Source organism: Leptinotarsa decemlineata, unplaced genomic scaffold (genome assembly GCF_025532065.1).
Source record: "Leptinotarsa decemlineata unplaced genomic scaffold, Ldec_3_MD MMD2_tig00026299_RagTag_RagTag, whole genome shotgun sequence".
Classification (NCBI taxonomy): domain Eukaryota; kingdom Metazoa; phylum Arthropoda; class Insecta; order Coleoptera; family Chrysomelidae; genus Leptinotarsa; species Leptinotarsa decemlineata.
In genome coordinates, this window is record NW_027412676.1 from 3,391,841 (window position 1) to 3,404,234 (window position 12,394).

Sequence of the window (12,394 nt, forward strand, 5' to 3'; positions counted from 1 at the left end):
GCCTATGTTTGGAAAATAAAATTATTATAACATTAAGTATAATCAAAGCTCGCACTCCCTCATTCGATAAATCAGTTTGAGTGTTGACACAGCGTTGCGGCAACACATTTGGAGCCGTGAATTTTATTTTTCAATCATCGTATCACGAGGACGGGAGGGCAGGAAGTGGAAATAGTGTACAATTATTTATCACTTGAATTGTGTTTACTAAAGTGTTTCAGTCAACAGTGCGTGTTAGTGTTTAAATAAAAGCGGATGATGAGTTTTGAATTGAAAGAAAATCATCGAAATTATTTTTTGAAAAGAAAAGTTGATAGTGATCATTTTCAAATGTGAAGTAAATTCTCCAAGAGATTATGGCACGCCGGTAATGATATAATTATTTTTTTCTATATTCAGTTTTCAGTTTGTTTTTTAGTTCAGTTCCAACCAGTATTAGCACGTCCTGTTGAACATTTTGTATATGAATAATATATTTTTTATTTCCTCATTTGACACTTGATTAAAAAATACAAAACACGATTCAATTAATTCTCGAAAGTTTAAATTTTATTCTACATTGAAATAATCAGTTTTTTTTTATCTCGACAAGATCGTGAAAACCGGTGAAAATACTGAAAATTTACATTTCTGGCAAGACATTTTTTGTTAGGATTTTTTTTATTTCCTCAAATAATATTGTGTTTTTACTTATTCTATCATTCTGAATATATGATAACCCTATATATTATTATTCCTTAAACAAGTCAATTTTATAATCAAGGGGGACACTTTCAAGGAATATTTGTAGCCCTCGTAGTTCAACCCCCAAGGTGGGGTAGATGTTACCCTTAGAATCTTAAATGGGAAGGGGTGTCAAGGGGCACATAATTTTGACCCTGACTTGTTATTTTTTTATGAGCATTTTTCGAAAAATAGCGTTCGAAGTGTCGCTCATTTTGCTCTAAACAGTAATGAAGTCTGTTTTCGAAATCCCCTCTAACATTACGAAAAACTTCACTAGGAATTGACCGGCGTGCTGCTGTAATTCGTCTTTTGAGTTCTTCAATATCCGGTGATCTCGGAGGCCATTCAACTTTTCCCCTTCCGTCAATCCATCTATCCGGAAATCTCTCGTTTAACCACTGTCGGATGGGAAGAAAATAATGTGGAGCACTGTCCTGCTGTAAATGCAACAGATCCTCTTGCAAAAGTTCATTACCTTCAGCATCCATTTGAGTTTCTAGCTCGTGAGTCTTCAAGCATTTCCAGATACAGATTGCCAGTCAAGTTTTCTTCCAGAAATAATGGACCAATAATGGCATTTCCAAGAATACCAGCCCAAACATTAACTTTTTATGAGTGTTGTATATGCCCTTCCGGAAAAATATGCGGGCTTTCGTCAATCCAACAATAAAGGGCTGGAACAGTACCACCTGATATTCTTACCAGTTCTTGTCAAACCATGCATCTCAGTACAGGCGTACTAATAATTACTTATGTTAGTTTAGAACGCTATATTTTGGAAAATGCTCATAAAAAAATAATAAGTTATGGTACCATTGGAAGCAGAATTGAACGCCAATCAAAATGATGTGCCACTTGACCCCCTTCCCATTTAAAATTCTAAGGGTAACATCTACCCCTCCTAGGGGGTTGAACCACGGGGGCGCTACAAATAGTCCTTGAAAGTGTCCCCGTCGACAATAAAATTTACCTGTTTTTTCGATTCCTCATATTGTATACTGGAAGGAAGATATTAAGGGTGAGAAGTGTTCAAATTGACACCCTGCATATTTGATAACGGCTATAAGAATATTAAGATTTGACACACAGAATTCGTTGCAATACTAAAGGGAGGTGATTTCCATTTTAATAAAACAGTCGTTGATACCGGGGGTCAGAATATCGGGCCACAGACCAATGTCTTTTTCCAAGTTGAAACATTAATAGATGTTGTCAGACAGATGCTCCAGAGCTTCAGTGGTTTCTTCTATTGATGTCGCAGGCACGTTTTCTGGCACCTGATAGAAATGATTAGAATAAACGTATGATTCGAGAAGTTTATAAATTTGCCTAACTATTATAATTACATATTGTCATATTGTATACATATTGCATACTCGTTTTTATGCTGGCGTACGGTACGTACCTACCTATTAAATAGGTGTAAAGAGTGTACACTGTAGGTACAGGTAATTATTACATAAATATTACAGATATCTTTGAACTGGTGTCAAATCAAAAGTACGTTACTAAATGACTAAAATGACATCTGAATTCAGTAACTAATCCAAAAAACAACGAAGTGTTTAGAATTTCAACATTAAACTCTCCCATACTTTTTATTTCCATACAAAACTTTGAACTCACCGTCTAAAAAAACTAAATTGAAATTAATTTCAAATATCAAAAAATTGGTTTATTACTTTGTTAGGTTTATAAAAATTTTGTTTATTATACTCAATTTAAAAATATACACACATCGGAAAAGTCTAGGGATATTTTTATAACATACTAAATATCATAAAAATAAATGCATGAGGTCGTTTAATTTCGATTAAATTGGTACACTCGATAACCCTGTAGATTTCTATGGGTTGAACAAAGCCTGCAAAAACGGTAACTAATCTTTTATCAAGTTTTTTACAAACTGTAGGTTTTCGGCTAAAATGAATAATCTGAAAGTGTCGAGTTTGTACATTCTATGCAGTTCTTGCTCAGCAATTAAACTGGAAATATTGTGCTTTACCATGGAACGCCATCACTTACCATTGGCTGAGATGAATAGAGCTGTAGGGCTTCTTCAAGTTGGCATGCGACAAAATGATGTAGCTCTTCGTTTGGGTGTCTCCCAAAGTGTTATCAGTCGATTGTGGCGGCGTTTCCGTGAAACTGGCAGTCCAGCCGAACAACATCCAGGACGAGGACGCGCTACAACTGCAGTTCAAGACCGATTTTTGGTCTTAACCGCAAGAAGACAACCGACAATCACAGCACCTGAGTTGGTTAACGTGTTGCAGCAGACGCACCAGGTAACCATTGGTCGTGATACTGTCAGAAATCGACTGCATGAAGCAGATCTCCACAACAGAAGGCCACTTAGATGTCCACCTTTGTCGAGAGGCAATCGCGGTAGAAGATTAGAGTGGTGTCAAGAACATCAAAACTGGGATGCAAATGATTGGGCCACATTTTTGTTTACAGACGAATCCAGATTCTCGTTGAGTAAGACTGTGGAGACGACCTAATGAACGTTTGAGACACGTCCAGGAAGTCCACACATACAGAGGTGGTACAGTAATGCTATGGGGCGGAATCATGATCGGCGGCAGAACCGATCTCGTTTTTCCAAATCGCTCCCTCACAGCTCGACAGTACCTCGACACCATTCTTCTACCTATCGTCCGTCCGTTTGCTGGTGCTGTTGGTGAAAACTTCCACCTAATGCACGATAATGCTCGTCCACATGTCGCGCGTCTAGTGACTGACTGGCTCACCAACGAAGGAGTTGATGTATTGCCATGGCCAGCACAATCACCGGACCTGAATCCCATCGAGCATGTGTGCTTCAACGAAGAATTACTCCGCATATGGGGAACATTCACACAACGTTTCAATTGAGAGAACTTTTAATCGCTGAATGGGCAAATGTACCTCAACAAGTCATTGACAATCTCATTTTGTCGATGCACGATAGATGTAGGGCCGTAATAAACCAGCGTGAAGGCCATACTTTGTACTGCTTCCAATTTTTTTTGTATTATGATTTTTTTTTCGGGGTGCCAAAGAAGAGCCATATTTTTTTTTTTAGTTTTGCTTATATGCGCACTCAGTATTTCTGACCATTTAATAAATTTTGTTGTAAGTTACATTCGTTTAATAATCACCCGTCAACTTTTTTTTCCCTAAAGCGATCTAAAAAAAAAATATTTTTTTAAACAAGTAGACCAAAACTTAGAAACGTTTTAGTACTAATTTCATACTTAATGTAAAATGGAAGTGTTTCTGGTATCCAACATTTGAATAATACTCGTTTTATTTACGAAAAAAGGATTCATTATACTTAACGATTAGGTATCTACACCCGGTATAAACACCGACAGACAGATCATCTCGCTTTAAAAATTTTCCAGGATTTTTTAAGCGCTTACTATATTGCAATCGTCTGCAGTTACTAAGTCATCTTTCTGCAATGGGCTTGCTCGTTAAGAGAGTGAGAAGTAGTTGCAACATCACTCTTTGCCTTAGAGGGTACAGTAAAAAAATCAGTCATACGGCGTGATTTAGCTAAAACTTCTTGGGCGGCAGCTTTCCGTTTTTCACTTCCGCTTAGATGTTCTCGCTTTCCTCTATGGCGATCAGCACTGAACAAATGGCGGTCCACATTAGGTCGCTTCACCTTTAAAAACAAATTAATCCATACTTATATTATAAATGTGAAAATGTGTTCTTTGTTCGTTCGTTTGTCCGCCTTTCACGCCTAAAATACTGATCTGATTTTAATGAAATATTATACAACGATAGAGTTGACTCAATGAATTTCTCCTCCTCCATAACACTATAAGGAAAAATCAATTTGGATTCCAGAGCAACGAACACACATGATGCAATATTCTCTTTCCTGTTTGAGTTGTATTCCAATATGAATGATGGAGATGCTGCTGCAGCAGTATTTTGTGACCTTACAAAAGCCTTTGACTGCGTTGATAATAAAATACTGCAATATTCTCTTTCCTGTTTGAGTTGTATTCCAATATGAATGATGGATGAGATGCTGCTGCAGCAGTATTTTGTGACCTTACAAAAGCCTTTGACTGCATTGATAATAAAATACTGCTACGAAAGCTGAATATCTATGGATGTAGAGGGATAACACTACGGTGGTTTGAGCCGTATCTCAATGGTCGCAGTCAGATTGTGAAAACGATTAAATGTTCGAAGAGTATTGAAATAAATACTGGTGTACCACAGGGATCGGTTCTCGGTCCAATATTGTTCCTGTTGTATATTAACGATTTGATGAACATAAGTATATCTGGAACATTCACTCTTTTCGCTGACGACACCACTATATTGTGGCATAGTAAAGGTATAGATATACTCAATGAGACAATAGCTCATGATATACAAAAAATCAAGTCTTGGTGTGATTCCAATCTACTCTCCCTTAATATTTCGAAAACAAATATTATGACTTTCAAATCTTTCAAATGTTCACTTCAGAATTTATCTGTAGCGAGCGGTATCATTGAGAACAGAGAGTGTACTAAATTTCTGGGGCTGTATATAGACGGTGGACTGAAATTTGACGCTCACATCAGAAAAATGAAAAGTAAAATTTCCACCGGCTGTTATGCAGTGAGAGTTATTGCTAGAGAACTGGGAGTTTATACTGCAAAACAGCATATCACGCTTTGGTAGAATCTCACTTAAGGTACGGTATACCATATTGGGGTGTGTGTAGCCTTATTTTGCTGGAGTCTGTATTTGTATTACAGAAGAGAGCTATACGATACTTGTGCAAAGCTAAACCTCGTGACTCATGCAGGCAACTGTTTATAGGTAAAAAAATTTTGACGGTTGTAGCTCTTTTTATTCTGGAGACAGTGTGTTTAATCAAGAAACATCTTGTGAAACTTGAGGTTACCACCCATCACTATACAACTCGTCAGAGCGTGCAAAAAAATTTAAAATTACCTATTTCTTGCAACTCTCTGGTCAAAGACTCCTTATTTTACAATGGTGTGAAGATGTATAACCATCTGCCGAGTTACACTAAAGAGATAAATATTGATACCAATCAGTACAGAAAAATTATTAAAGTCGAGTGAACAACGTCTGTGTGAACCGTTCTCGAAAATACTGAATTCTACTGTTGTTTGTTAACCCAAAATCTTGGGACTTTCATCAATCTGTACCTGGAAATTAGTGCTTCCTGCCTTATCGGGGTGAGCAACTTTTCTTATCTAGACGCCGAATAAGTGCTAATATAAAGATTACTTCCTATATTGAAATCTCACACCAATCTTCAACAAAAAAACTTTTTACAAGAAACGGCAAATAAACAATTACTTCTGATAAACTAAGGCTTGTATTAGCACTGAGGCTAGAACAAAAACTGGTGTGAACAATGACCAATACTTCTGAACTTTCCTTGACTGCTATTTACAATCTATTGAAGAATCTAGACGAGAAATTTGATAAATCACAAACTACGCTTGCCGAGATCAAATCCGAATTACTAGGTGTCAACGATAAAATATTACTACTCGAAAAAGAGAATGATACTTTGAAGAAAGTCGTACAGTCGCAGGATTGTAAACTTCGGCGGAATAACTTGTTGGTTTTTGGTATCGAAAAAGAAGACAATGGTGAAGGCCTTTCTCTGCTAAGCCATGTTCTTGAAGTAGGTACCTATCGAATTTGCTGATGTTAATAATATAGACTCATTCGAGAATAAGAACAAAAAGCGGACACTGAAAATGGAACTGGTCTCTTATTTGAAAAAATTGGGAATCACAAAAAACGTGGTTAACGATTTATGTCCAGCCGACCAGAGTATCCATAAATCCTTAAGGACTTACCTCAATACTGCTAAACTTAACGGGGTCAAAACAATTATCAAGAATAACCACCGGATTATCAACGACACCTTCCAGACTCTGGCTGATATCCAGTCTAATCCGGAACTCTTGCAAGTGAGTCGCAACAGAAGCGAGGTTGCGCCCTCTTTTACAAGAACTGCTGATAAAAAGACCCGAAGAACTCGTACAACCTCTGACCGGAACTACAAATAACACAGTTAATCTAATTTTTACTTTATTTTTTAACTACTAAGTCAATATATTCATTTCCGCTTTGACGACTACCATCCTTACGAATTCACCTTTCAGAATTGTTTGTTTTATATATGCTTCAGTCGGGAAAATATCCTAAAATGTCCGAAACTTTAAAATATGCTCATTTAAATGTAAGATCATTATTCACAGGGTTTGATTTGCTCTCGGAATATATTTCGAATGAAAATATTGATATATTTGGTGTCACTGAAACTTGGCTCTCTCCAATAATTGACTCTGATACCATTGGAATTAACAATTATCATTTAGTTCGCGCCGAAAGAATTGGCAGAGGGGGTGGCTTTGCTTTCTACATAAATAACTCTATTAAATTCAAAACACTCTTTAGTCATATACGTTCTCATCTTGAACAGTTGTGGATCTCAACAACCCACAGATGTAAAACTCTTGTTTTTGGAGTATTATACCGGCCCCCTTCAGCTGATTTGATCCAATGTTTAAACGAACTCGAAGACAGCATGGCCAACCTACTTCCTTCATGTGATTTTTTGCTGGCTGCCGGCGATATTAATATCAACCTGTTAACTCACGACTGGCGTTCTGAACTCCCTACAGATTTTATAAATTCGTTCGATCTTCATCAGCTTATAGAGAAGCCTACCTGAATAACTGCTCACTCTCAATCCTTTATTGACATCGTCCTTGTCTCTGATAAGGAAAGAATATTAGATGTGGATTTGTATGATATTCAGGGAATTTCAGACCATGTGCAAAATTGATGCTTCTGTTTCTTCTAGAAGAGTTAAAATGGTTTATTTTCGCGATTATCGTAACTTCGACTTCCGATCTATTCCGTTTAGACGTCCTGAATATTCAGTGGGATCTCATCTATCAATTCGGTAACGTGGATTGTGTGGTCTTCTTCCTGAACGACAACATTCTTAATCTTTTAGAAAAACACGCCCCTTCTCAAACGAAGAGAGTAAGTAAACCTCCAGCACCTTGGTTAACTTACAATATAAAAATGATGATTGCACTCAAAAACCGAGCTCTGAGTAAATACAAGAAATCTTTATCTATCGCCGATTGGAATAGCTATAAGAACCTCAGAAATTATACATGTAGTGCGATACGACGTGAGAAAAAAGCATATCTGGACTTTGTTTTAAGAAATAAAAATTCCAAAGCAACTTGGAATACCTTAAGAACGCTTGATATCCTGAGGAACAACAAAAAATCAGATATCCCTGATGAATTAAAAGAAGTAAATCTCATTAACCAGCACTTCAATTCCATACCCCAACCTATCAGATCTGCTCACCAATTGTCCATATTAAATCGATTTGTTAATTCGGAAGAAACTGAAAACTCCTTGCATCAAGAGCAAAGCTTTGGGTTCTGACGGGCTATCCCTCAAAATGATCAATCTCATTGACTCTTTTTTGATAAATCACTTCACCTTTCTCATAAACTTTATCATTACCAGTTGCCAATTTCCAAAATGTTGGAAGAATGGATTGGTTATCCGTCTGGCTAAGTGTAACTCACCTACTGTCCTTTCTGACCTAAGACGAATTACAATTCTACCGTATCTCTCTGAAGTAGTGTTATCGATTCTGAAAAATCAGATTAATGAGTACGTCAACGAAAATCATATTATAACATCTGTACAATCAGGGTTCAGACCTCAGCATAGTACCACCATGGCTCTTCTGTCAATTACTGACGATATTTTTCAAGCTGCAGATGAACAAATTTTGACCTGTTTAATACTTCTAGATTACAGCAAGGCATTTAACACTCTAGATTCTAGATCTAGGATATTGTGTGACAAACTTGTCCACTTCGGTTTTTCTCGGAAAGCAGTATCTCTTAGAAAACTATCTGAAGAATCGTACTCAAAGAGTTGTTGTAGATGAAGTTATTTCAGATGCTCTGCCAGTATTAAAGGGAGTACCACAAGGATCTATCCTTGGGCCCTTGCTTTTTAGCTTGTATATTTGTGACTTGTATCTGTCCTTGAAAAAATGCAATATACATCACTATGCAGACGACACGCAGTTATATTTCTCTTTTTCGCCTGGCGAGTCTACATCTGCTCTGTCGCATATTAATAACGAGCTCCAAGCCATCTTTGATATTTCTACTGCCCATAAGCTCAAGCTCAATTCAGACAAATCCGCAATAATGATGTTCGTAGCTAAGAAAAACAGAGAGCTCACCAACTCTACCTTTCAAGTTCGCATCGAAAACGATTTACTTCCCTCCGTGGACGAGATAAAAAATTTAGGATTGTGGTTTGATCTGGATCTTCGCTTTACTAAACATGTCAGCTATCTGAACCAATCTTCTTATAACGTTCTCAGACAGCTTTTTCCTAATCGTGATTTGCTCAACACAAACTTAAAACTTATACTATGCGAGTCTCTGATTATGTCAAACTGGGTATTATTGGAAATATGATGTGAACTAATTTATTCAGTTCAGAAAATCTGAATATTACTACAGTTTCAATAATAAAAGCAAGTAATTTGCCTATTTATTTTAGGAATTTTTGGAAATGTCCCTCGTTATTTTGTATACGTGATCTCACTTATGGACCAATAAAATTTGAGTTCTTCTTGCACTTTCGTTTTTAATTCTCCTAGAGTCGTTACAGGGATTGATAAAAACGTACATAAAAATGTAGTGGATGAAAATTAGTACTACGGATTTTGTAGTATATCCGACTCGTCAGCTTGTAGTGAAGCTTCAATCATCATGCTCTTACCTTGAGTGAGGTGTGGTACTGTCATACTTGTATCATAAACTGTTCTGTTGGTTTCCACCATTACCGATTTTGTAATATCCCAAAAATGTATACGCCATAATTCCATGAAAAATATTTGTATTAGGGGAATGTTGAAAATGTTGATCTCGTCTGTGAATAATATTTTCATCACGACGATGTTTTTCAGTTACAGAAGTCAAGTCTCTTTTGCTGAACTCCAGCCTAATTTATTGTTCATTCAGAAATGTGTACGAACAATTTTTTTTTCAGGCATCTGCACACAAACCTATTTCACAGTGACATTGAAAGAGAGAGGAAAAATAACTACCCTTTGAAGGGTTATGGGGTAGCCTCTCCTAGGCTTTGTCTGTGTATTTGATTTAGACATAGCCTAACTGAGGTTAACTCAGGCCCAGTATTACTTCAACCGAATGAAGATATCCAATTAGACAATTAGAGCTGAAGAGCCTGAAAATCCCGAATATTTGGACCAATCATGATAAAGGGAGTTTCTTTATCATTATTCAGTCATCATATAAATTCAACGGCTTACTTGTCAACTTAATTCAAAATTCACAACAGTGAAACGTCAATCAGTTACGGCTGATAAAAAAAAAATAGAATATCTGTGAACGTAAGTGTAATATGGTGTAATATCCTAGTTGGTAACCGGAACTGTTCAATGTTGAAAAGTACCCGAGTCAATGAAATTTTTATATTGTTGTTAATAGTAATAATAAAATGCTATGAAAATTATATGATTCTATTCATCTAGGTATGTAAAATACAACATCATTTTCTACTTCCCAACAACAAAAACTGCTTGATTCTGAAAATTTTGTGTTTTTCTTAAAACAACAAGTGATCAAGATACCTTTTGACAATTACCTATTCAAAAATACCAAATTCATACCCGTCATCTGCCAATTGTCACTCTCACCCCAATAAAACCATTGGTTTACTATTTTGACATTTGGTTCACCAGTTTTCAGGAAAATGTGTTCTATATGTTACTGGTTTTTTAAAAGAACCTCAATAGCATAGCACCAAACCACATTTTTAGTTATTTTTAGAACATATCTTTACTGAACTTTTAAAATGATTGAATAAAATGTGGTAATTGAAAGTCTATGGTTAGATGGATAGGACATTAATCATTATAAAATTAAATATGTTACCTTGAGCATTTCATGTACATTATAACACCAAACAATTTGAATCGATATCTTGGAAGGTATCGAAGTTTCACCAATTAGGTTGGTGAAACTTAGTGAAAAAATCGAGAAGAGCATTTCTTTTCTGGTGATTGGCAAAAGTGCTTGTTTTGGAGGTGTATACTCACCTATTCAAAATTTAAATTGCTAGTTTTGAACATTTTATTTGAGTAATCGATAGAAAAGCTCCAAGGGTACTTTGAACAATCAACATATCACTATTGTTTTCTTTCTCAAAAAAACTTAAACATAACTTAAGAAAATACTTGTGGATATAGTACTTGAGCTATTATAGTTGTTTGTGAGGAAACGTTTCTTCGTTTTTGCTCACATCAATTTTGGGAATGAACATGAAAGGTAATGTTTTAGGACATCAACGTCCACATCGTCCTTGTATACAGGGTGTAACTGAATAAGTGTAAAACATTTAAGGAGGTGATTCCTCATCGAAAAAAAGATAGGATCTTTCATATAAAGAAACTTCATTGGAGCATCCCTTGTTAAGATACAGCCCCTTAAAGGGGGTACATAACATTTGTATAACAATTTTTTTCACAAGCACTGAAAAAGTTACAATATTGAAATTAACCTGACGTTTTGTACTACCAAAAAGACACTTAGCCAGTAATTTATTTGGTTTACCCCATGGTTGTAAGGGGTGGAAAACGCAACCCCTAACATTTATTTCCAACGTAACTTTTTGTCTTATTTGTTTACCATTTAAAAATTTATTTCCGATAGCCTGTTTCATTCTAAACAAAAAATGTCTCTTGGGTTTTTTGCCCAAAATAAACCAGTTCGCAGCAAAAAATTATTTTACGAACAACTACAAACATACATCGTCATAAATGCGAACTGGATTTATTGTTATTTTGTAGTTAGTACCTGCATTAAACGATTAAAGGGTAATAAACAAAACTAATTTATTAATAACAAAACACACAACATGTAGAAATCATAGTAAATGTTCAATATGTCTACCTTCAGACATTACGCATGCGTCTAGATGTCGGCGCACTGAGCCACGTATTCGCTCAAATATTCCTGGAGTCTCTCTGATTACCCTGCACGCATTGATGATGCGGTTTCTTAAGTCCTCTACATCGCGAACAGGAGTACGATAAACCAAATGCTGTAAATGGCCCCAAATAGAGAAATCGAGAGGATTGAGATCCGGGGATCGAGCGGGCCAGTTCTGTGGTCCTCCTCAACCTATCCACTGATTTGCATATGTTTCAGTTAAATGCTGACGTGCTACTTGACTAAAATGGGCGGGAGCCCCATCATGCATAAAAAAACATATCCCTTCTGACGCCCAAAGGAACTTCCTCCAGCAATACTGGAAGCACTTCTCTTAAAAATTGAACGTATGCCTCACCATTTAATCGAGGAGGTAGAAAATAAGGCCCAATTAAATCATCTCCAATAACTCCGTGCCACACGTTAAGAGAAAACTATTCTTGATGGTTAGTTTCAACAATAGCGTGAGGGTTTTCAACAGCCCATTTGTGGTAATTATGAAAATTAATAATCTTGTCCCGAGAAAAACTACATTCGCCTGTGAATTCTATCGTCTCCAGAAAGTCACAATTTCTTCTAATCATTTTCAGCATCCAATTGCAAAATTC

At 36.3% G+C, this 12,394-nt stretch overlaps 1 long non-coding RNA gene across 1 annotated transcript; it reads left to right on the top strand.

Annotated features, from left to right (window-relative positions):
• On the top strand, positions 1-10,308 carry LOC141484961 (uncharacterized). The gene is made up of 2 exons (XR_012466904.1): positions 1-367; positions 9,823-10,308. It is a non-coding gene; the product is annotated as an uncharacterized lncRNA (long non-coding RNA).
• Positions 10,309-12,394: the final 2,086 nt, after the last annotated feature.